At 41.4% G+C, this 26,083-nt stretch overlaps 1 protein-coding gene and 1 non-coding gene across 4 annotated transcripts in view; one reads left to right on the forward strand and one right to left on the reverse strand.

Annotated features, from left to right (window-relative positions):
• cab39l (calcium binding protein 39-like) overlaps positions 1 to 24,374 on the reverse strand; it is a 59,556-nt gene extending 35,182 nt beyond the window's left edge. For 2 of the 3 annotated variants that reach the window (XR_009705870.1, XM_061225978.1), the window contains exon 1: positions 24,217 to 24,374. The gene's annotated coding sequence lies outside the window, so the exon portion shown is untranslated. Of the gene's footprint in view, positions 1 to 14,031; positions 14,155 to 24,216 lie in introns of those variants that run through there. The other variant, XM_061225979.1, reaches the window with a different exon arrangement.
• On the forward strand, positions 18,671 to 18,834 carry LOC133117206 (U1 spliceosomal RNA). Its single transcript, XR_009706006.1, has one exon. It is a non-coding gene; the product is annotated as a U1 spliceosomal RNA (small nuclear RNA).
• Positions 24,375 to 26,083: the final 1,709 nt, after the last annotated feature.

The following is a 26,083-nucleotide window of genomic DNA, read 5'->3' on the forward strand; positions in this document are numbered from 1 at the left end:
CATGTCGAGATCTAAAGAAATTCAGGAACAAATGAGAAAGAAAGAAAGTAATTGAGATCTATCAGTCTGGAAAAGGTTATAAAGCCATTTCTAAAGCTTTGGGACTCCAGCGAACCACAGTGAGAGCCATTATCCACAAATGGCGAAAACATGGAACAGTGGTGAACCTTCCCAGGAGTGGCCGGCCGACCAGAATTACCCCAAGAGCGCAGCGACGACTCATCCAAGAGGTCACAAAACACCCCACAACAACATCCAAAGAATTGCAGGCCTCACTTGCCTCAGTTGAGGTCAGTGTTCATGACTCCACCATAAGAAAGAGACTGGGCAAACCACTGCTGAGCAAAAAGAACATTAAAGCTCGTCTCAATTTTGCCAGAAAACATCTTGATGATCCCCAAGACTTTTGGGAAAATACTCTGTGGTCTGACGAGACAAAAGTTTAACTTTTTTGAAGGTGTGTGTCCCATTACATCTGGCGTAAAAGTAACACTGCATTTCAGAAAAAGAACATCATACCAACAGTAAAATATGGTGGTGGTAGTGTGATGGTCTGGGGCTGTTTTGCTGCTTCAGGACCTGGAAGACTTGCTGTGATAAATGGAACCATGAATTCTGCTGTTGACCAAAAAATCCTGAAGGAGGATGTCCGGCCATCTGTTTGTGACCTCAAGCTGAAACAAACTTGGGTTCTGCAGCAGGACAATGATCCAAAACACGCCAGCAAGTCCACCTCTGAATGGTTGAAGAAAAACAAAATGAAGACTTTGGAGTGGCCTAGTCAAAGTCCTGACCTGAATCCTATTGAGATACTGTGGCATGACCTTAAAAAGGCGGTTCATGCTCAAACCCTCCAATGTGGCTGAATTACAACAATTCTGCAAAGATGAGTGGGCCAAAATTCCTCCACAGTGCTGTAAGAGACTCATTGCAAGTTATCGCAAATGCTTGATTGCAGTTGTTGCTGCTAAGGGTGGCCCAACCAGTTATTAGGTTTAGGGGGCAATCACTTTTTCACACAGGGCCATGTAGGTTTGGATTTTCTTTCTCCCTTAATAATAAAAACCTTCATTTAAAAACTGAATTTTGTGTTTACTTGTGTTGTCTTTGACTAATATTTAAATTTGTTTGATGATCTGAAACATTTAAGTGTGACAAACATGCAAAAAAAAAATAAAAATAAAAAGAAATCAGGAAGGGGGCAAACACTTTTTTCTGGCTGAGATGGTTAAGAAGGACATTGTTGAAGAGGTAAAACAAAGCGGGGCATTCAGCGTCCTAGCTGATGAGACAAAAGACTTAAAGAAACAAGAACAAATTTTGTTAGTGCTCAGATACTACTATAATGGAATAGTGCATGCAAGTTTCATGCATTTTGAACATGCTGACAAGCTTGATGCTGCTGGTCTAACGGAATGAATTGTGAATAGCCTCCAAAACTACGGATTGGAATACAGAGCAGCTGGTTTGGCAAGACTATGATGCGGCTGCAGTTATGAGCAGCAGACACAATGGTGTGTCTGGAAGGATACAGTCGCTGGCTAAGCACACTTTTTACGTGCACTGCAATGCAGACTGCCATAATTTGATAATTGTGGACACAGTGAAAGCAGTGCCAGAGGCATCATGCTTTTTGATTTGTTGCAGTGCCTATATACATTTCTGTCTGGATCATATGTACACCAGAACTGGCAGGACAGTTTCCGGATGAGCAGCCTCGAGAGTTGCCCCAGCTCAGTGATGTTAGGTGGGCCTGCAGGTCTGTCAAAACCTTATGGACAGGCTTCCATCTGGGTCCTTCATGACATTGAAGAGGAGAACAGTGGAGACAAGTGTAGAGGCACTTGGACTGCATGGGCAGATAGACCTAAAGTTGGCCTTCTAGTAACTTTTAGTAGGATACTGGGAGACACCAAGCTTCTGTCCGATATGCTGCAATCCTTGCAGTTGGACTTCAGTGAGGGACTACAGAACACATTAGTGCACTACAGGGATGAAGTGCACTAGATTGCTCAGCAGTGCAACATAGAGGGTTTCCAAAAGGCAGTCAAAGACTAGCTCTGCTCTTCAAGGATCTGTTGCCACATCCACAGTTGGTCAGCGACAGCGAAGGACCATTTTTGTACAATTGTTTTCTATCCCATATTAGACACTGTGAATGCTGAGCTAAAGAGGCGTTTTTTGTGATACCATGAATTGTGATATCATGAAAGGGATTCAAGCACTTAATCCCAAAAGCAACTGCTTACAGCACAGACCTGGAGGATCTTGAGCATGAGCTGCATCCAGCCAAGCAGATCTTGGAGAGGCAGAAGGCAGCTGGAATTAAGAATCTTTACAGTATTCCTGGAGCCATTCAGTGAGGTCTTCTATGAACTGTCCAGATTGTGCAAGATTGCCATGGTCCTACCTCTAAGCACAGCTGCTCGCAAACGCAGCTTGTCTGCACTGAAACAGATCAATAATAACTAAGCTAAGTGTGGAGTCCAAGAGAGCCAAGGCCTTGGACATGGATGAGTTTTGTAAGGTTGTTTAGTAACCGACATGGAAATCGCAAAATACTGTTGTTTTGAAGTCTCTGTATGTGTGTTTGGGAGAGATGAATAGAGAGGGGGAGAATGTTTGGGTTGTGAGAACTTATGGCACCCTCTGAACCTGCTGCAACAGAAGAGTTACATACATACTCTTGTGGAAAAAGTATTAGACTGAAGTATACTTCATTTAATATAATAATATATGCACTTTAAGCATACTTAAGAGTGCTATTTTCAAACATCTCAATTGGTATTTAAGTTGGAATAAATACACTAAATTTGTGCTATATCACCATTTTAAATACACTGAAGTATACCAAAGTATGTTAAATTGGAAAAACTTATCGCATACTTAAGTACACTTCTGAGTTATAAACATGAGCATTGTCTTATTAACGCACTCAAAGTGTATTGAAAGTCATGTTTTAATGTATTGCCAACTTTTGAACCAAATTGAATTTGTATTTAAGCTGAAATTAATAAATTAAATTTGTGCTACATCACAAGTACACAAGGATACTGAAGTGACATGTATATAAGTTCTACCAATGTAAGTATACTTCTAAGTAGTAGACATGAGCATATTAAAATGTCAATGGAACAATGCAAGTGTACTGTAAGTCATAGTATTCCCAATCAGTATAAATTAAGGGTATAAAAAGCGTTCTACCGGAATGCTAAATATATAAAAATAGTACCTCATGTTACATTACATTACATTAATGGCATTTGGCAGATGCTCTTATCCAGAGCGACGTACAACAAAGTGCATACCCATGACCAGGGATAAGTGCGCTGAAAGACCCTAGAGGGAAGTACCATTTGAACTGCTACCTGTACAACAAAGATTTTTTTTTTTTTTATCAAACAAATAAACAAACAAAGCAAAAGTGACCAAACTTAACTATGCAAACACTGCTTACCTAGCCAACTAAAAATACAGATACACAAAGTAAATCACAAAGACAACAATTAAGGTTTACAGGGGGGTAGGGAGGGACGGGAAGAGGTGCTGCTTGAAGAGGTGTGTCTTCAGTTTGCGCTTGAAGGTGGGGAGAGATGACCTCAGTTCTGACCTCAACAGAGACTTTGTTCCACCACCATGGAGCCAGAACAGACAGTAGTCGTGAGCGTGATGTGGAGGTTCTGAGAGGGGGAGGTGCCAAGCGGCCTGTGGAGGCTGAACGAAGAGGTCTGGCAGGGGTATAGGGTCTGATCATTTTTTGTAGGTAAGCTGGGGAAGACCCCTTAACTGCTTGGAAGGCTAGCACCAATGTTTTGAATTTGATGCGAGCCATGACAGGCAGCCAGTGGAGGGAAGTAAGCAGGAGGGTGACGTGTGAGTATTTGGGAAGGTTGAAGACCAGACGAGCTGCTGCATTCTGGATAAGTTGGAGGGGTCTGATGGTGGACGCTGGGAGGCCAGCATGTATACTGTGATTCAGTATATTCAAGTATAAATTAAAATGCCATAAATTCAAGTGTACTTTTCATAAGAACACTAAATTACCGCTATAAATGTTTGCAATTTAATATACTTTAAAAAAAATATATAGCCCTCTGAGAACCAGAGCGCACTCCAGTTTTTCAGAAGTCGAGAGCGATCGGAGCACAGAGCACTGTGCCCCGGAGCACCCCGAGCGAGCACTGAACGCCCTCAGAGCAAATACATGAACACAGCTGATATCGTAGCTAGCGGATAGCTACTTTATCGTTGAAAAGCTATGGTTGTAAGACGGATGTGGATTGATTCATGACAATAAAAACTCAATGATTTCTTGTCATTCTCAACAAGCTGATGTTTAATGCCTGGTTCATAACTGGCCCACTGGGAATAAATTACACTCAGCTGCCCAACCATTTTATCCTAACTGGTGTACAATCGTGCATACCAAAGGTCACTGGTAGATCGGATAAATTACTAATACGCTCTCATCAAGTAGTAGCTCCAAAGCCATGAAAAGTAAACAGAAACATTGGAGGCTAGCTAGCTTCATTATAATCAAACGCAACACTTGACTGTCCTTTAAATTAATACGGAATGTAAGGAAATGCATCAAAATAACCTTGCTATGTTGAACTACAATGGTAGTCAACAAATAATCCATGAGAAAAAAACAAAAAACAAACATAAAATCTGTTTTAGTCTAATGTAGGCTATTATTTTATATTAATATATCTTTGTAACAGGTTTATCATCTTCATCATCACCACCATCTTAAATCAGCACCATAGTATATTGTCTCAAAAATAAAGAGCAAATTAAATATATTAAGCTATTCTCATTATTCATGTTGGCCTATTTATTTTTCATATGTGATTACCGTAAATCCTCAAATTGTGGCCGGGGTCTTTTATTTACTTAGGCTGCACAAAGCACAGGCCTTTATTTGGGGCAGGCTTGTATTCGAGGCAGGCCTTTATTTCTTATAAGGCTTCTGTTGTAGAATTTTATTCTTAGAAATAAAGTAAAAGGCTACACTTAAAGTGGGCCAACACTGTTCAACACTTCCTGTAACCGTTCAGAAACGCAACTTGAGTAGCTAAGCCATTAATGAAAGTCAAAACGGATGCGTCTTCATAAAATACCAACTTGCCAGTCACGCCTTCATGAACAATAACAAATTAGCGTAGATAACAGCAAGTTAAGGATCTTTTTTTCCTAAAGTGCGTTTTATTGTGAGACATGCATTTTGGTTGGAGCGTTTCGGTAGGCTATCAAAAGATTTTCGCTTTGGTTTGGGATTTAATTTACTTTTGGACTGTTTGATTCAATTGCTAAATGTTGGGACTGGTGGGCACTGAAATCGGGGGGTATTTGATGGTTCACTGTTAAGTTTTATGTAGTTGAAAGAGTGTCGGGATTTCCACCCGTCTGTTTATTGAGAGCAAGGCAGCCGCTTTCATTCATTCATTGAACGTGCGCTGTGCTGTAAATACATGGAAACCTTATCGCGTAGCCAAGTAGCCTAAATTGAGTTAATTTTTAATTTTGTCTGATTAACTTTTTATTAAATTCGTAGGCTGGAATGCCTCACGGCAACAATTGTGTTTAAATGTATACTGCTTGAGCTTTTGGCAAGCTACTCAGAAGGGGGCGGCAAGCGACTGGTAGCTTGAGAGCAACGTGTTGGAGACCCATGGTGTAGGACAACGACTTTTCATTGGCAACAGTATTAAACCAACCAACAATATAAAATATTAAGAAGAGCTCTTTTATTTAATTGAGTTAAATCCAAACAATGTCTTCTAGTGCTCATGGACTGATAGCCCTACTGGTAGGCAATATTACCCCGGCTTGTATTTGGGGGCCGGCCTTTATTTGTCCGAATCAACCACGCCCCCGGCTATTATCCGAGGCCCGGCTTCAAATAGAATCCCGGACACAATTTGAGGATTTACTGTAGTCTTCAGCAACAGCACCATTATCATGCAGACAAAAATATTATGACTAAGACATTTGGCGCCCAGTTTTCGTAGAGAGTAAAAACCCTACAGGACCAAACAACAGGCAGCACACAGGAACACCCCAGCTTTACACACCTCCCCAAGACAATGATTCACAGCACAGCTGCTGCTTCTACAAGGACAGCACCTCCTTTTGGATCCAGCAATGGGTATGGACTTAGTAACACTAAACAAACATTCTAGGCATAGCCAGTGTTTAGCTTAATCTTAACTTATATTGTGAATGTGTTTTTACATTTGTTTTCGTTTATCATTTGAATGCATTCTGGCATTCTGGCTGTCATTTATGTGAATAGGTTCGCTGTGTGTGTAGAGTGAAGCTATACATGTAGCCTCTCTCTCACTCGTTGAAACTAAATGTAACACTAACTCAGAACTAGCTGGGAGTTGTGAATAACCTACTAATCTACGCTTCTCTCTTTGTCAAGTGATACCCATTAGTTTATTCTGCCATGCAGGCCTACACTAGCTATCTTTCTCTGGTTTCGCAATGGCATTTAGGAATATGGCTGAATTGAAAACTCGGAAAGCCGTGACTTTATTTTGTCAACAGTGGAGTGACATTCCGGGGCTGCAAAATCGGTTATTTGCTTCTCCCGTGGGGGTTTTCTGAGCTCATTCTTGTCTAGCTTATTTCTGAGCAAAGCTGATGGAAAGCCTGTAACAGCAGTCCAGTCCTGCAGCCATATAGCCAATCCTAGATCCAACAAAATTTGTCTCTGGGCTAGCTCCCAAGCCTCTATGAAGAAGGACAGATGAGACTGTTAACCTGACCATGATCATGTTTATTCAGTTAAAACCTTTAGAGAGTATCTGTGCAACATTTTGATACAATAAAAAAAACTTGCAAAACAGCTTTAGTTTTTCTGTGTGAAGTCTAATTCCTCCCTTTTTCAAAAAAAGCAAGTCCATTTTCTTAGCAAGTCCTTTTTTTAATACTGTACACAAACGCATGCTATAACAGACACAATGTATTGGATAGCAGTATTATTTCATAACTATCGTTAGCCCACATCCAGCAGCAGATTGCTCCAGCAGCCCTGATGATCTGTCGTCATTCATTGGCACCTGGATGAAATCAAGGTTACGGTCACCTTCCTATCAGCCTTGACCAGTCTGGCCATTCTCCTCGGACCTCTCTCATTAACAGTGTTTTTTCTTTTTTTTTTTTTTACTTACACACCATTCTCTGCTAAATCTAGACTGTTGTGTGTGAAAATCCCAGGAGATCAGCAGTTTCTGAGATACTCAAACCACCCTGTCTGCTACCAACAATCATTCCACAGTCAAAGTCATTTAGATCAAATTTTTTACCAATTCTGATGGTTGATCTGATTAATTGAACTCCTGACCTGTATCTGCATGATTGTATGCATTGCACTGTTGCCACAGATGTACAGTAGATGTACAGGAGTTCCTAATACAATGCTCAGTGAGGGTATATCCTTAATATAAGTATAGGCTATATCAATAATTAATATATAATATTAATATAATTAATATAATGAAAGATATGTTGTGTTTAGTTTATGGCCTTAGAGAGGGTAATTGGATGGGGCAAGATTACATTGCTTCCAAGAATGCTGATGTCCTCTGTTTGAATGCAATCTGTAATATTCAATTGAAATCATTATTTCAATGTCACAGTGCTCAAAAAAATTAAGGAAACACTTAAGGGACACATCAGATCTTGATGAACAATTTATTCAAGTTGAAAATCTTTACTGATGTACATTTGAGAATTTGTTGAGAACAAAATGACGTATCAACCCATTGAGGGCTGGATTCAAAATTACGCCGAAAATCTAACTAAAAAATTGAAATCACAGGCCGATCCAACTTGTGTGAATTTTATCACAGCAACTCATAATGTGACTCAGTCGTATGTATGGCCCCCCGCGTGCCTGTACGCACTCCCGACAATGTCTGGGAAAGCCCCTGATGAGTTGGCGGATGGTGACCTGGGGAGGATCTCCTCCCAGACCTGGATCAGGGCATCAGTGAGCTCCTGGACAGTGAAAAAGAAGCAAGATGGCAGAATGCCTCTGGTCATCCTCCAGGTTTGCTGAATAATGTTCCCCTCCACTGCCAAAAGACTGCAAGTAAACAATTGCTGTCCTCTGAGGTAAAACTGGCAGCTCTCTACCACAAGCTCATGACCATCTTAAAACATGGAACAATGTCTGGTTCGCTTCCCTAAGCATAGGCGCCCTCCAAGGCTGTTGCCTTAATGCCTACCAATGACATACAGTACTGCGTAAAAGCTTTAGGCAGGTGTGAAAAAATGCTGTAAAATATGAATGCTTTCAAAAATAGAAATGTTAATAGTTCATTTTTATCAATTAACAAAATGCATGAACAGAAGAAAAATCGAAATCAAATCAATATTTGGTGTGACCACCCTTTGCTTTCAAAACAGCATCAATTCTTCTAGGTATACTTGCACACAGTTTTTGAAGGAACTCGGCAGGTAGGTTGTTCCAAACATCTTGGGAGAACTAGCCACAGTTCTTTTGTGGATTTAAGCAGCCTCAAATGCTTCTGTCTCTTCGTGTAATCCCAGACAGACTCAATGATGTTGAGATCAGGGCTCTGTGGGGTCATACCATTACTCCTTGATCTTCTTTACACTGAAGATAGTTCTTAATGACATTGGCTGTATGTTTGGGGTCGTTGTCCTGCTGCAGAATACATTTGGGGCCAATCAGATGCCTCCCTGATGGTATTGCATGATGGATAAGTATCTGCCCGTACTTCTCAGCACTGAGGAGACCATTAATTCTGACCAAATCCCCAACTCCATTTGCAGAAATGCAGCGCCAAACTTGCAAGGAACCTCCAACATGCTTTACTGTTGCCTGCAGACACTCATTCTTGTACCGCTCTCCAGCCCTACAGTGAACAAACTACTGCTACAGCCAAATCTTTCACATTTTGACTCATCAGTCCAGAGAACCTGCTGCCATTTTTCCACACCCCAGTTCCTGTGTTTTCGTGCATAGTTGAGTCGCTTGGACTTGTTTTCATGTCGGAGGTATGTCTTTTAGGACCCAATTTTTCCATGAAGACCACTTCTGACCAGACTTCCCCACACAGTAGATGGGTGTACCTGGGTCCCACTGGTTTCTTCCAATTCTGAACTGATGGCACTGCTGGACATCTTCCGATTGCGAAGGGAAGTAAGCATGATGTGTCTCTCATCTGCTGCAGTTTCCTTGGCAGACCACTGCGTATACAGTCCTCAACATTGCCCATTTCTTTGTACTTCTTCAACAGAGCTTGGACAGAACATCTGGAAACCCCTGTCTGCCTTGAAATTTCTGCCTGGGAGAGACCTTGCTGATGCAGTATAACTACCTTGTGTCTTGTTGCTGTGTTCAGTCTTGCCATGGTGTACGACTTCTGACATTAAACTGTCTTCAGCAACCTCACCTTAGAAGCAGAGTTTGGCTGTTCCTCACCCAGTTTTAACCCTCCTACACAGCTGTTTCTGTTTCAGTTAATGATTGCGTTTCAACCTACATATTAAATTGATGATCATTAGCTCCTTTTTGGTATAATTTGTTAATCACACACCTGACTATATGCCTAAAAAATCCCTGACTTTGTGCAAGTGTACCTAAACCTTACCGTAACTATTAACATTTCTCTTTTTGAAGGCATTCTTACGTCACAGCATTTTTTCACACCTGCCTAAAACTTTTGCACAGTACTGGATCTACCCTGTTCATTGATTTAATGGGGCTGGCAACCTGTGGACTGATGGAACGGAGCAGATGCAGTGCTATCATTAATCATTCCATCCTCATATGTTGCTGTGAATGAAAAGGCACAAATGTAATACCACAGACCTCTCCGACCAACCCGAAGGAAGCCCACAGAAGCAAGTGCAACCAGGTTCAAGCTCTGCCACTTTTATATGCAACAATTATTTGTCTACAAATATGATCTCTGTTGTTGAAAGCAGAAATAAAAAAATAAAAAAATAATTCAATATGGGGCCCAAGATAATGGTAGTGGGGCCCAAGTCCTTGAGGTGTAAATTATCTGATGATGTGCCAAACATTGATGGAATTTCCATCATTTCAAGTGCTGTCAATAACCTTGGTGTTATTTTTGATCCAGATCTTGCAAGATTTGCACATATTAAAAACATCTCTCGGTTTGCTTTTTATCACTTGAGTAATATCTCCAAAATTCGAAGATACTGTCCCAAAATGATGCAGAAAAGCTAGTCCATGCTTATTACCTCAAGATTAGATTTCTGCAATTATCTTTTGTCCGGACGTGCAAATTCCTCTTTGAAAGGGCTCCAGCTAATTCAAAATGCAGCAGCTCGTATTCTTACTAGAACATGGAGATTTGAGCACATCAGCCCAGTGTTAGCTTCACTTCAATGGCTGCCTGTTAAATTGCGAATAGATTACAAAATACTACTTTTTAAGCCTTACATGGGCTTGCCCCTCTGTATTTAAACAATTTACTTCATCCTTATACTCCCTCACGAAACTAAAAGTTCCATAGGTGGCAGAGCCTTTTCCTATCGTGCTCCTTTCCTGTGGAACAAGGACACTATCTATGTGTTCGGCATGCAGACACTATCACCTTATTTAAAGCTAGGCTAAAAATGTATCTCTTTAGTCTGTCCTGTAGTTGAAGGGCAGGAGTGGGTTGCTGGCATAAGCTATAGTTTCTGGTGGATTTGGCGGTCAGTGCTGTCAGTGGATCATTGCTGTGTTAAGCATAACTAGTCATGGTCTGCTGGTGACCGTCTCAAGCCTGCCCTCATGGCTGTGTTGGCCACCGCCTCTGTTTCCCTTAGCTATGCTACCATAGCCTTCTCCTGCCGAGGTTCTCCTTATCACATGCAGGCACCTCTCTCTCTCCTGCTGTGATTGACCAATTACCATCTGGACCACCTAACAATGTTACTTTCCTCTTCTCCCCGCTCTGGGCACCTGCCCAGAGTGTTTGCCCAACTTTTCCTGTGCACCCCCTCCTGGCCGGGAGCTCCAGCCCAAGACCAGCCGTACAACTCCCTCCTGCCACTGCTGATTCAGCTGGAGCACCAAGCCTGTCCCCTTGCCTGACAGTGCCACCCACTGCTGATTCAGCTGCAGCACCAAGCCTGTCCTCTTGCCTGACAGTGCCACCCACTGCTGATTCAGCTGGAGCACCAAGCCTGTCCCCTTGCCTGACAGTGCCACCCACTGCTGATTCAGCTGGAGCACCAAGCCTGTGCCCTTGCCTGACAGTGCCACCCACTGCTGATTCAGCTGGAGCACCAAGCCTGTCCCCTTGCCTGACAGTGCCACCCACTGCTGATTCAGCTGCAGCACCAAGGCTCTCCCCTTGCCTGACAGTGCTACCCATTGGTGTTCCTGCCATCCCTCTACCTCATCTCTGCTTCAACTTTTTAATTGGACATTTATGTACTTTTATTCATCTGGTTTTCTGTTTAAAACCATTCTTTCTACAAACCAGAGGCAGATGGGTTCCCCTACTGAATCAGGTTCTGCTCAAGGTTTCTTCCTGTTAGCCAGGGAGTTTTTCCTTGCCACTGTTTCCCTAGGCCCGGTTTCTCTTGGGTCCCGGTTTCTCTTTAAAGCTGCTTTGTGATAAAGGCCCTTTGTTAAAAGCACTATACAAATAAAAATTGATTTGATTTGATTTGAATAGCTAAGCAGGATTACGTTCATGTTTGGGTTACTCTCACTAAATTTTTTTGCATTTGTTGCATATAAAAGCAGCCATTACAATCTTCAAAAGGGACAACATGACCTTGTTCACATAACATGTGACGTTGGCCAATCAGAGAAAAAGCTGTGGGCCATGGCAAAAGGCCTATTTTTCTGTGGCCGTTTCCCTTGCAGTTACAGTTCAAGGCTTGGTACTCTCTTAGGAGTGCCGAGAGGGTGACATCATGGGGGCATGACATGCTGTATTTGCACAAGTATCTCTTAAAGCACCTAAATGACACGGTCATAACACAGTAAGACATGATGGAGCAATTCAATCTTTCTTCATTCTGGGCAGGCTGCGGAGGATTCATTCAAATATTCACCCTGAATCAACAACCAAATAGATTCTTTTCAGAGGAAAGCAGGACTTAAAGCATTTCATTGCTATATGTAATTAAATGTACCAGTTATGTGTCTTGTTACTTTCTAGTGATTAATGCTCTGTAAAAGAAACCAAAAGAGATAATTACTGCCATTACATAGTACATATTGTGTATCTGAACTAATGGTAGCAGCCATGAAAATGTGTTCATACAACTGTACAATCAGATCACAGAAGAACATTTGTACATGTTTAGTAGAATTTGTACATTGATTTGATTGATTTTACTTTTAAATTGTATTAGTTTCTATTTTTGTATGTATAGCTCTATTTTGAATGAATTTCCTGTCGTATTGTACTGCTTCTACTTATTTTTGGTAACAGGGCACTCTCGAAAATGAGACGCATATCTCAATGAGTCATAATCAGAATCGTATTGTTAGTCACCATAGTAAATGCCCTTTTCCCCAGATTGTGTAAAGTATTTGGGTTCTTGAAAAATGCTATATTGTACAATGTAAATTCAATTTAATTATTATTATGATTATGTCTATCATCATTATAACATTATTATATGAGAATTGTGCAATTTTTCAGTGAAACCCACATTAATATTTTGTGTGGGTTCACATAGACATCACACATAATATAATCAGTTCTGATATAAATTCACCCAGAAGTGCACCAGCATTTATATTTTGAAGAACTCTGATTTCCTATCTCAGAAATAGACAAATTCATATTCAATCACTTTTCCATACATACCTTACCTTGCTTAATCCCAAATGAATGGTAAAGACAGGAAGGCATTTGGGCTGAAATTAGCTGGTTCATATTTTTTCCACTGATTTTGGTATTTTCAAGGTAAGAGGACAGCGGAGACATTTTCATTTTCAGGTGAAATATGAATTTAAGTATCCGTAATGATAGAGAAACGACTTAATCAATAAAGGCTACATATGTGTTATTCAAGACTAGATTAAAGTAAACAAATTTAGAAATGCATGTGCATATTTCAAATTAAGATATGGAGATATACTCTCATTGAGCACTTTATTAGGAACATTTTTACTTTATTACACCTAATAAATCATCATACAATTATCTAATCAGCCAATTGTGTGGCAGCAGTGTAATGCATACAATCATGTAGATACAGGTCAGGAGCGTCAGTTAATATTCACAATGATCAACCAAAATGTGATCTGAGTGACTTTAACCGCAGAATGACTGTCGGTGGCAGGCGGGTGGTTTGAGTATCTCAGAAACACGCACACACGCACGCACGCACAAGTACACACACACACGCGCACACACACACACACACACACACACACACACACACACACACACACACACACACACACACACACACACACACACACACACACACACTCTCTCTCACGCATGCGCACACGCTCACACACACGCTCACAGACACACAGACAAAACATAAAATAAATCCAGTGAGCAGCAGAAACTCTTTGTTAATGACAGACGTCAGAGGAGAATGGCCAGACTGGTCAAAGCTGACAGGAAGGTGACAGTAACGCAAATAACCACAGATTACAACAGTGGTATGCTGAAGAGCATCTCTGAACACACAACGCATCATAACTCTAAGTGGACAGGCTACAGCAGTAGAAGTCTAAAAAAGAAGTCTAATAAATACCTAATAAAAGTTTCACTGAGTGTATACTGATTGAAAGAAACGGATGTTAATATTCCTCTATAACTATCTATTCTTTACATTGTAAATATGTCAGTGATATTTTTTTTAGTTTGTTAAAAAAGAATTGGTATCCAGTTGTCTGAACATCTTATCGTTTTTCATGGCTGCTACCATTAGTTCAGATATACACCATGTACTTATGCAATTTGGCAGTGATTACCTCTAACAGAGCAAAAATTACTAGAAAGTACACACAATTGGTACATTTTAAGTACATATAGCAACAATACTTACCTAATACATTTCTAGAAATCAATCAAGTCCTCTGACAATAATTTGGCTGTTGATTATTTGAATATTTGATAGAATCCTCAGCAGCCTGCCCAGTGGTACGTTGTTTGAAGTAGACCACCATAGTTATAGTACCTGTAGCAAGGAGGCAAACAAATTTTTACTTGCACAATACATTTTTTATTTTATACTATGTGCATGTTTTATCCGTATAACATTCCAGATATCACCCAGTGATATCAAGCGGAGGTGGCGGGAGCGGTGGAGGGGGTGGGGGAAGATGGGGAAGGTCCGCTTGTTCGCCTTGTTTGCGGCTGGAAGAAGCCTGATATTTTGGCCTGATTTTTATCTGCCATCTCTCCTTACAATGTGAGAGTAATGAACTAATTTGAAAAGTTGCACTGACTGTAATTAACCGATACTCTACTGATAAATGTTGAGAAACAGACGTACTAAAGTCATGGTTTCGCAATGGCATAGTTAGTTATCTTACTAACTAGCGAAACATTAGACAGGTTATGCCGGTATGTTATGGAGTTGGTTACTTGGGGCCAGTCCTTCACATTTCCTCCCCCTTCTCCAGTCTTGCATACCACAGTTAGCAAGACAAGGGGCAGATGTTCCCAATGTTCCCAAGCAGTCAATTCAGAACATTGCATTTTACCAAGAACAGTCCATAATAGTGAAAAATCACTAGCTCCTCACCCAGATTTTTGAGGCTAGCCCTAGGGACACTAGGTAGCTCCTCCCTCTGGCATAAACTACCCTGCAGGGCCAAGACACTACCTCCCAATGGGCTACAGGCTCCTCATACTGGCCTTCAGATTTGCTGTCCCATAGGGCTCCAGACTAGTACCCCTTCCACCAGAGCCAGCTACAGCTCCCCGGCCAATCAGGGGGTTTTCCAGCTGCTCCCACTTCTGGGCCCCGCTGCTCTGTCTGGGTCCTCAATGGTCCACCTTCAGCCCCATCTGGATCTTCCCTTGGACCTCATTGATTGGAAATTCAGTTATTGGCATGTCCACAAATTGGCTTCCAAGTGCAATCAAAACTCAGTATTTATTTAAAAATAAATGCTTTTAAAATGGGTCACCCCACAGGGATGGGGCTAAAGCCCACTTCTGACACCAAATGTAAAGAAAAGTTAGCATCGTGGCTAGCCTGTTCCATTTTCTTTTCCAACTGATAGACACTTAAAATGGCGGAGCCAAACAGTTACACCTGTGTTCCATTCTGAACACCAACGCCTGGGTTTCAAGTAAATCAATCAACCAATTAAATGTAATTAATTGACAAATCAATTGTCAATTAATGTGGCTGGTGAAGGCCCTACACCACTGGTGACTGGTGAAGGGCCACTCCTTTTTTAAAATACCTGGTTGCATATCCTTTGCATGCCATGACATGTTCGTGACCGATCAACATCAGTCTGGATATTGTATTTTCAGGTTGTTAGCTAGTTAGCTAGGTCACTAACCTAGCAGAAAAAGAGATGAAAGATACATGCGCTTTACTTTCTGTAACTTGCTACCCAGGACCATGAAAAAATGATGATACTAACTACAACGCATGCTAGATGTCGAAAGCTGATCGGCTTAGAAACGCATTCAGTTATTTCCACAGGGTCACTCACAGTTGCTGTAGCTGTAAGACAGAGTTAATCGCAAATGATCTGTGTTTTTGGAACGAAAGACTAATCTTTTTTCCCCAGTGTATATTATGCATAATTCTGCATTATTTTGACCAATGATATGAAGACGTATGTATGGAAGATGCCCAGCGTCTGATGATTTCTATGAGCCGCAGACTTCAGACAGCCATTGCATGCAAAGGATATGCGACCAAGTACTAAACATGACAACTGTATGACACATAATTTTAATTGGTCCGAATAGTTTTAGTACCCTAAAATGGGGGCACTATATACAAAATGTGTTGTAATTTTGAAATAATATGGAGCAAAATACACTCACATTAAAGCTGACCGTCTGTACCTTAAACATATTAATTGTGTCATTTCAAAAGTGCAAGAACACAGCCAAAACAACAACAAAATGCGTTTCACTATCAAATTACTTTTGGACTTTATTGTGTGTGTGTATTCATACAGTGCCCTCAAAGTATTAGAACATTAAGGCCAATTTTATTTTGTTCACCTTACTCCCCTAGCTTTCCATGATAGTTGGAACATTTAAATCATGGACTGGAGCTAGGTAACCATCAATTAATTCATTAATTTCCCTTTCCCGTCTACAGGCTATTTCAAAATTCTACGATTCCCATTTCTGTTAATTTATTTTCTTCATTCCCTTCAGTGGACATTGCATTGTTTATTACATTTTTATGTGTCCATGACTTAACACTGCATATTTTGAGTTACTTTTTCTGTTGAAACTGTTGACACAAAGTACATCACACGGACAAGGACGCACTGCAATTACCCGGTATTTCTAGGCCTACTCTGTAAAGACGGCTTCTATCATTTAAAAACAATCGTATAGCTTAGAAAATAAAAGCAACCCGACCAGAGTATGAAAGCTTATGACAGTCAAGTCTGGTATGTTTAAAGACTGTAAAAGAACAAGAAAAACTGTTAGACAAAAAAAAAGTCTTATTATTCTATATTTATGTTTAGCAATATCCACTAACTTGTTCTATAAGAAAAAGTAGCCAATTGCTGCTGCAGAAAAATGGTTTCGTGTTTGGAAAATAAAAGCTATGTCAATTCTGTCCTAAAACTTGTCTTCTTTCCATAAAATACAATGAAAATAATCAATAAATAATGGATAAAACATTAATGATCTCCATCTGTACAGGTCAGTGGTGAGTCAGATTTTACCATTTGTAACAGGATGACACCATGTCTCCTTATGATCCTTATAATACAGGCCAGATTATCACAAGCTGCTTTGCCTTGTCCACAAACTCCAGAATTCAAAAGTGTAATGCTACGTTAGGTGGGTAACACATAAATACATTTGTATACATTGACTAGCTTAATTATAGCTTTGTACAGTTGTATCGCTAGATACTAGTGACTAGCAAGCTAGCTATCTATCAACAGCTAATGTTACCTGAGCTAACTGCCATCTTGAAAGCTGTCAGAAATAGCCTGTCATGATAACGGGTAAGTTCTATTAGCCGGAAAGTGCATACTCCTCAACTCCATTACCACCCTCCTCCACTCTGTGCCCTGGAATCCGATCTTTGTGGACTCCCTCCCTCCACTGTCCCATTTTCAAAGTGTACAGTTCGCCTAGTTTTTTCAGGTAATAAAACGTTTTTGTTGGGTTGCTATATTGGCTGGCTAGCTCATGCCAAGTTAACCATATAGCTTGCTAGCTAACATTAGCTACAACTTTACAAGAATGCGGACAGCTAACGTTAACATTACATTAGCTAGCTAGAGAACATTGCATAAATCATATAAATAAAAGAATTCCGTTCAGTTTTAAAATTATTTTTATATTCCAGCATTGACTTTACATGTTCGTACCTTGGTTAAATGACACGGAAAATACTGCCTGCTATTCACAGTAAGCAGCAGAAACGCCTTGTTAATGAGAGACATCAGAGGAGAATGGCCAGACTGGTCAAAGCTGACAGGAAGGTGACAGTAACGCGCATAACCACACATTACAGCAGAAGAGCATCTATCAACACACAACGCATCATAACTCGAAGTGGATAGGCCACAGCAGAAGTCTAATAAATACCTAATAACTCATTGAGTGTATAATTGAATATCCCTTGTGTTGCGTGGCTTGCAGTTGCATCATGTCTTATTATTATGGTCACTCAACTTTTTACGAGCTAACTCATAACATAACACAAGAAATGTAGCACAAGAAAACCCGCTTTTGGGAAAAGGCACTAGTCCGTTTAAAAGCAGGACGGGTTCCAATTGGGTGAAACTGTACTACACTGCAAAAAGAAAGTCTTACGAAAATGCCAAAATGAACTAGTTTTTTAGAAAAACTACCAAGCAGATTATGACATTTTCAGGATTTCAAAGCAGGATTATGTCTGTAGCCAAAGGGTTCAAGAACAGTAACCGTTTTATTTTGGGCAAGTCATTTTTAAGCTTGTGTCAAGGAAAGGGGCGATACTTCAGGGGCTCATTCAATCAAGGTAAAGGGGAGAGTAAAAGGCAAACTTGCTTCAAAGCCAGCATCCCATGTCTTCACTGCAGCAGAAACAGAGACCCAAAAAAAACCCCAAAAAAAGGCAAAGACAATTTATTGAGTGGTCTCGTGCCCCCCTGCAGTAATATTTGTGATCATGGATGAGTAATAAGCTATATTACAACATGCGTAATAAATCTTCTTGGTCTCCTTCCAACAGTAAGTTTTTCATCCCACCACTTTTGTCATGTAGGTGTGACATCATCGCGACTGAAATCCAATCTGCAGGGCAATGTAGACTGTTGCATCATGGGGAAACAGAAAGTCGTGCTTGAAATGTGGTGGGAAAAACACTAATGTATAAAAGAATAAGTAAATCAATAAAAGTTGCCATCGTTTTTACACCTGCAGCTGCAAGAGCACAAATCATAGTTTTGAACTCACAAGGTAGCCTAAAACGCAGAAACCATAACTGTACAATGTACCACCAAGCAGTCCGGCCCTGTGGATTCCAACTCATACTTACCTGGCAGGGGAGATACCGTGATCACGAAGGCGGTTCACCCAGGGCGAGGCTCGGCCATTGCACTCCGGCTGTGTTGACCCCTGCGAATTCCTCAAATGTGGGAATCTCGACTGCACAATTTCTGCTAGTGGGGGACTGCGTTCGTACTCTCCCCTGATCAAACGGTGAAAGGTTTGTTCTCACGCAGTTCGTTGCTTCTGAACAAACAACATTGAGGGACCAATTGTAAAAAAATAAAATAAAACCTATATCCAAGTTGATCATGATTATTGCAACATTCTTGCTGTAGAGGCGTTTGCTTTTACATGAAAGATGGACCACAGTCATGTTTCATGGTGTTCACAGCCTGATATCGCTTGTAGCTGTATAAATGTGCAATTTGGCTGCACTTCAATAGCTTACGACCATACCACTCTGACTACGCCTGATCTCGGAAGCTAAGCAGGGTCATGTCTGGTTAGTACTTGGATGGGAGACCGCCTGGGAATACCAGGTGCTCTAAGCTGGTTTAAATTGTTGGGATTCAATTGAAGCAGGGCGGTCTGGTAAAACAGTGAAATTGGCTGGAGAATTTTGGGACACACCAGCCACTGTGGCCATTGAACAAAAAAGTTGCCCTGCCTGCGTTCATATTAACTCCAACAAAGTGAACTGAACAAGGTTCTGAAAAACTTACAGCAGAATTTTCACATGCAGCACAAAAACCATCATACATATTAGATAGGTCTCTTCACTTAACATTAGCCTGCTCCATCAAAAACACTTAACTTAGTTATATAGGCCATCGTTTCTCAATCTATGGGCCGTGGACCGGTGCCGGTCCGTGGAGAGGTCGCTGCTGGTCCCCTGAATCCTGCCCTTCCTCCACTCAAAAAAGTGTATTTTACTGTCTATGATCGCGACTCCGCTCGGCACGCCCCCGTCCCTACGTCGCCCGCCCAACAGTCTCTAACGTGAAGCTTTCCCGCCCGCGAGAGGTTACGTGCTCCGTTCTATCTCTGTCTCTGTCTCTGTCACTGTCACTCCGAACGTTCAATCGCAGGCAAGCACACACTACGTCTAAGAGCTCAATATGGCATGCTCAAAGCAAGCTAGCATCAAGGGTTTCTTTAAAAGGCAACCTGATACACCTATTAATGCTACACCTGATGTTCCCAATGAACCACCGGCAAAAAAACATCGCCCATTTACTCGAAATTATGACCAAAATTACATCAAATTCAGCTTTGTGTCCAACAATTCTTCTCCCCCCCAACCCATCTGTGTTATTTGCCAGGCAATGCTAAGCAACGAGGCAATGAAGCCATCAAAATTGCACTGGCATTCAGAAACTCAACATCCCCACTTAAAAGACAAACCAGAAGAAAGAGAGATGAATTGGCCAACCAAGCAACTGTGCTTCAAACAAATTTCAGTGCAAATGAAAAGTTAGCAAAAGCGTCTTTCTTACTTTCACACCACATCTCAAAATGTCAGGCACCGTTTACGATGGGGGAGAAGCTAGTTATGCCATCCTTAGTCAGTGCTTGTGCTGAGGTTTAGGTCCAGCTGCTGCAGCCAAAGTCAAAGAGATCCCCCTCTCAAATGACACTGTCTCGCGGAGAATTGGTGACATGGCAGGACCTTGAAGCCCAGATTGTCGAGAGGGTTAGATTGTCGGACTGGTTCGCTCTGCAGCTAGACGAGAGCACCAACATCTCCAATCTGGCTATGCTTCTGGTGTAGATCAGATATGCTCATGGGGGGCGCTTCCACAAAGATTTTCTGTGTTGTAAAGAGTTACCATTAAATACAACTGCTGGGGAAATCTTCCGTGTGTTGAATGAGTATCACCTACTGGGCCTTGAAAAGCCAAAGTCAAATATGACTGGGCCCCAGCACAAAAAAGTTTGAGAAAGGCTGACATAGGCTACCAACTCTACATTCATGCCCTTACAAAATATGCCAAAGAATTAGAAAAAGATTGATGCACAATCTTTTTCACACAGTAATCATACTGTATTATCTGTATATTGCAACACATGGTTGCAAAAAATGCTTAGAAATATTACCTACAAGTTCAGGGGACAAAAGGAGCTAAGTCTGGGCGGACGGCTATAGGCTCCAATTTCAACCTGATATTAGAAGTAGCCGAGCATTAATATGGTTGATAATGTACTAAATAAATATGCTAACAACTATCATTTGTTCTGGTCCTATAATCTGAGATTGGTCAGAGGAGAAGGGCCAGACTGGTTGAAGCTGAGAGGAAGGTGACAGTAAAACCAAATAACCACGCATTACAACAGTGGTATGCAGAAGAGCATATCTGAACACACAACACATCAAACCTCAAAGTGGATAGGCTACAGAAGCAGAAGAATTCATAAGTCTAAAAAATAAGTTTAATAAATACCTAATAAAGTGCTCTTGTATATTATGCATACATTTCCCCCCCATTACATTACATTACATTACATTATTGGCATTTGGCAGACGCTCTTATCCAGAGCGACGTACAACAAAGTGCATACCCATAACCAGGGATAAGTTCGCTGAAAGACCCTAGAGGGAAGTACAATTTCAACTGCTACCTGTACAACAAAGATAAGGACGAGGGCCCTTTTTTTATTTTATTTTTTTTATTTTTTTGTTGAGAACAAAGAAACAAACAAACAGAGCAAAAGTGACCAAAGTTAACTATCCAAACACTGCTTACCTAGCCAACTAAAAATACCGATACACAAAGCAAGTCACAGAGACAACAATTAAGGTTCACAGGGAGGTAGGGAGGGATGGGGAGAGGTGCTGCTTGAAGAGGTGTGTCTTCAGCATGTGCTTGAAGGTGGGGAGAGATTCTACAGTTCTGACCTCAATGGGGAGTTCGTTCCACCACCGTGGAGCCAGAACAGACAGTAGTCGTGAGCGTGATGTGGAGGTTCTGAGAGGGGGAGGTGCCAAGCGGCCTGTGGAGGCTGAACGAAGAGGTCTGGCAGGGGTGTAGGGTCTGATGATTTTTTGTAGATAAGCTGGGGAAGACCCCTTAACTGCTTGGAAGGCTAGCACCAATGTTTTGAATTTGATGCGAGCCATGACAGGCAGCCAGTGGAGGGAAGTAAGCAGGGGGGTGACGTGTGAGTATTTGGGAAGGTTGAAGACCAGACGAGCTGCTGCATTCTGGATGAGTTGGAGGGGTCTGATGGCAGACGCTGGGAGGCCAGCCAAGAGGGAATTGCAGTAGTCCAGGCGGGACAGAACCATCGCTTGGACCAGGAGCTGGGTCGAGTAGGGGGTGAGAAAGGGGCGGATTCTCCGTATGTTGTATAGGAAGAACCTGCATGACCGGGTCACCGCCACAATGTTCTCAGAGAGGGACAGTCTGCTGTCCATCACCACGCCGAGGTTCCTTGCACTGGGTGACGGCGTGAGTGTGGTATCCCCGAGGGAAATGGAGAGATCCAGATATTATTCATATTATTTTCTTTTTGGATAATAAATTGGTTTTTATTGCCACTTTCCTCCATGTTTTTTTTTGGGGGGGGGGGGGGTTTTACTGATGGCTTTTCGATTTATAGTCAACATCGTGACTGGCTAGTGTATTCCCTTCAACAGGCGCAGGGAATGCAGAAAAGTGGTATGCCTTTGATATGAAGCCAAAATAGGGCCCAAAGTAGAAACTGAGAAGACGCTGAAGTCGCTTCAACAAGTACAATTCAACCCAATTTCAACATTAAATTATGTATGTTGAAATGAGGTTGTAATGTGGTTGTAGAAACAATGACATCAAAACTACGTCTTCTCAACTTCCACCTTGGGCCCTATTTTAGCCGGCTGCCAGACATCCAAGATCAACGTTGACTGAACATGGAATTGCTGACTGGACATATTTTTAAAGACTATCAGGACAATTTTATTCCAAATAAGCACTTACCCAATTCACCACACTGAGGTATCCTCCATGTTAAGGAGCTTATTGTGTGTAACCAGCAGCAATCAGCCAACCCCAAGTCCTTTCAAGTAACAATAAACGCAACACATTTTACATCTGATGTGTGAACTCCCCACCCAAAAAAGATAAATAATTTCATGCCTGCCCCTACTGAGGACATGCAACAGCAAACATGTAGCACAAGGCTGTCAACTCCCCCACCATCTAGAGGTTATGTTATCTTAGGATGTGAAATGGTCCGACCCGCTGTGTCTATAACTTTTGCCGACGCCTAATGGAGCTCTGTGAAGCCAGGACAGAAGGAGATATCCATGTTACAACACGGATTTCTCAAAATAGGCGACAGTCGGTCGCAGAATAACAAAAAATAAATAAACGACTACAGACTCAGACACAACAGGGGAAATCTGTTCCTGAAATCCGCCACAGTGAACTGAAAGCAATGACGGGGGGAAATAATGCACGTCTGTTATCTGCTATGCCTCTATAAAAGTTAATGAAAGACTGCAGCCACCATATAAATAATTTAATAAGCAATGGGATGTCTCGTTTAAATGAAAACGTCCTCTTTGAAACTCTGTCGGATCTTACTTGGCACTCTGGTTAGTGGCTCGAAGACTGTAAAAATCCAGTGCAAACCCACAGGAAATTAAAAATCAGAATACTGTAATGTAAAAAAAGGCTGCGTCCAATTGCGCAAAAAGCCTGATTATTAACCTTTAAAATGTAAACGTGGTATGTATGCTGTTGGCGACCTTATTAACGCAATGTGTCATTTGAACGTAATATCATAGAACGTAGTTAGCTATAGCTTTGATCAGCAGGCTGGCTGCTAAATGATTTAGCCAGCTACAAAAGGGATTTGGAAGGCCCAACTGAGAATTAACTTAATGTTGAACTCACAGAAAAAAGAAACATTAGAAATATACTACACCAGAAAAGAATGGTTGAACGGTTAAAAAAACCAAACAAAAAAACTGAAAGGTATGTGTACAATGTTACGACTTCGTAATGTTACGCGTCAGCTAATATCACAGCTGGTACACTGCTGTCGTAGTATGCCTTTAAACGTGCTAGCTCCTGTAGGGACAGCAACGCAAAACAAATAGCGACGTGAACAAAAGGCAGACATCGCCTAAAATCAATACATAACACAAAGGCTTGTGAGCTAGCTAAGCGTAATTGTTTTACAATGTGGACAGGATGAAAATATCACAACTTAACTGTATCCATCTTTTACCTGATAAGCTTGCATATAATAGTGATGATACGCCACTAGCTGAAAATAAACGGTATTTAGCTAACGTTGGCTAACTATCACATGAGCACAATCCAGCGTCCTCTGCAAAACAGTTTGGTTCCCTTTCTTTGACATGGCTGAACCCGCACATGCCCTCAACATAAACAGACAGTCGAGCAGATCGACAACCAGCTCGCTTGTTTGAATCATGGCTCACTAAGCGAGCAGCTAATGTAGCATAGCTACATCGCTACATGCAGCGAAATGTGTCATTTCAAGTTTGAAACTGAGAAGCAGCGTCAATTTAAGCAACAACATTCGAGTAAGGATATGGTCTGTCCCGATTAAACCCGTAACGAGTGGCACTTACAGTACACGACTGGGTTGTATCTGCTGTTGCAGTTGATTCTCTTACTGGCTTGGGTGTCCAAACGAACAGCTTGTGGTAACGCCAGCGATGTGTACACTGGGCTAAACGTCAGAGGCATGTGTATACAGCGAAGTTAACATTGCGGACTTTTTAAAGAGGGCAGTACATCATTTTTTCGCTGGAGGTTATCTTCGGTTTACTCAACAGCGCCCCCAGCTCCAAAACGACTAGCCGTTTTCATGGAACCTTTTATTCCAAGGATTAACAGGCCGATCGGAATAAAAATTACCTCATGCAACTACTCAATAGGAACAAATGATCAAATTCCGATTAATTTGGATTAAAAGGGGTAGTCTAAACTTTTTGACAATCCATTTAATACGATAATATATGCCATGTAAACACTTATATAAACACTTTAAACCGACTACTTTCTTTGGACGAAATACATACTGCATAATCGTCAAATACTCCCGTCAAACCAGGCGCCAAAAATGTAAACAGATAGAAACTACACTTACCTTGAATCGAAATGCGCGTATCCCAAGAGAATCATGACGAAACATTTCTGCACGTGCCAAACTTGTCATTTCAAAATAAAAGCACTTTAATAGTGATACTGAGTTAGAGTTTACGCACACCGAGAACTTTATTAGGAACATTTTTACTTTATTACACCTACTTATTCATGCGATTATCTAATCAACCAGTAGTGTGGCAGCAGTGCAATGCATACAGTCATGTAGATATGGGTCAGGAGCTTCAGTTAATGTTCACATTAGCCATAAGAATAGGGAGACAGACAGGGTAGTATGAGTATCCTATCTCAGAAGTGAGACAGGTGCGTAGGGAGTTGGACCCAAAATGCACGACTCAGAAACAGTGGTGTAATAAAGTCCCGTCAGGGCTTTATTTGGGGAATATCCAGAGAGCGTGGTCAAAAAACAAGCAATGTTCATACACGTAAAATCCAGCCAAAACCAAAGCGCAGTACCAAGGGAGAAGGCAGTCTCGTAATCGGTACACCATGCAAGAAGTCCGGTAGCCAGGAAAGCCGTCAGCGGGGCAGAAGTGCAGGCGGGTGGGTAGGCAGGCTCAGGGTCGATGACGGTGCAAGGGTCAAGACCGAATTCTGCTCCGCGGGGCAAAAGTACAAAAACAGCAGGCAAAGTCGTGGTACAGGCAGGCAATGGTCAACAAAACAGAAGTCAATAATCTTTGGGCTTGACAATGGCTTGACAATGGCTTGACAATGGCTTGACAATGGCTTGACAATGGCTTGACAATGGCTTGACAATGGCTTGACCAAACCGCTCAAAAGCTGCACAGACGAACAGGAGGCAAACAATTTCGCAAAGACATTACATGAAACTGAGCTTTATATGCTGGTGTAGACAGGTGTAGACAATTAGCTTGAGAGCAGCAAGAGAATGGAAATCAGGTGTGGAGGATTGACAAGTTGACAAGGTAATTAGTAATCTTTAGTAATAAACCTATCCTGCCCTAGTATTAGTAAATTAGTAAATTACATGCACAAGAAACGTAAGGTAACATGAACACATGGTTAGAATGTTAGTATTACCCAATCCTGATCTAGCATTAGTAGATTAGTAAGTAGACAAGGGAAATTGAAACAATTTGGGTGTGAATGACAGAAAGGGAGAGAGAGAAAGTAGGAATGCAAGATTTGCAGAAAGACACAAAAAAGTGTATGCTAATCAATGAACAGTACAACATAACATGAAACATAAATTGTGACATAACAATGACAATAAACTATATAATATGACATGGCAAGACTAACAATTAAATCGTAACAACAACTAAACATGAAACATAACATGACATGAAACATAAAAACATGGTG

Source organism: Conger conger, chromosome 17 (assembly GCF_963514075.1).
Source record: "Conger conger chromosome 17, fConCon1.1, whole genome shotgun sequence".
NCBI lineage: Eukaryota > Metazoa > Chordata > Actinopteri > Anguilliformes > Congridae > Conger > Conger conger.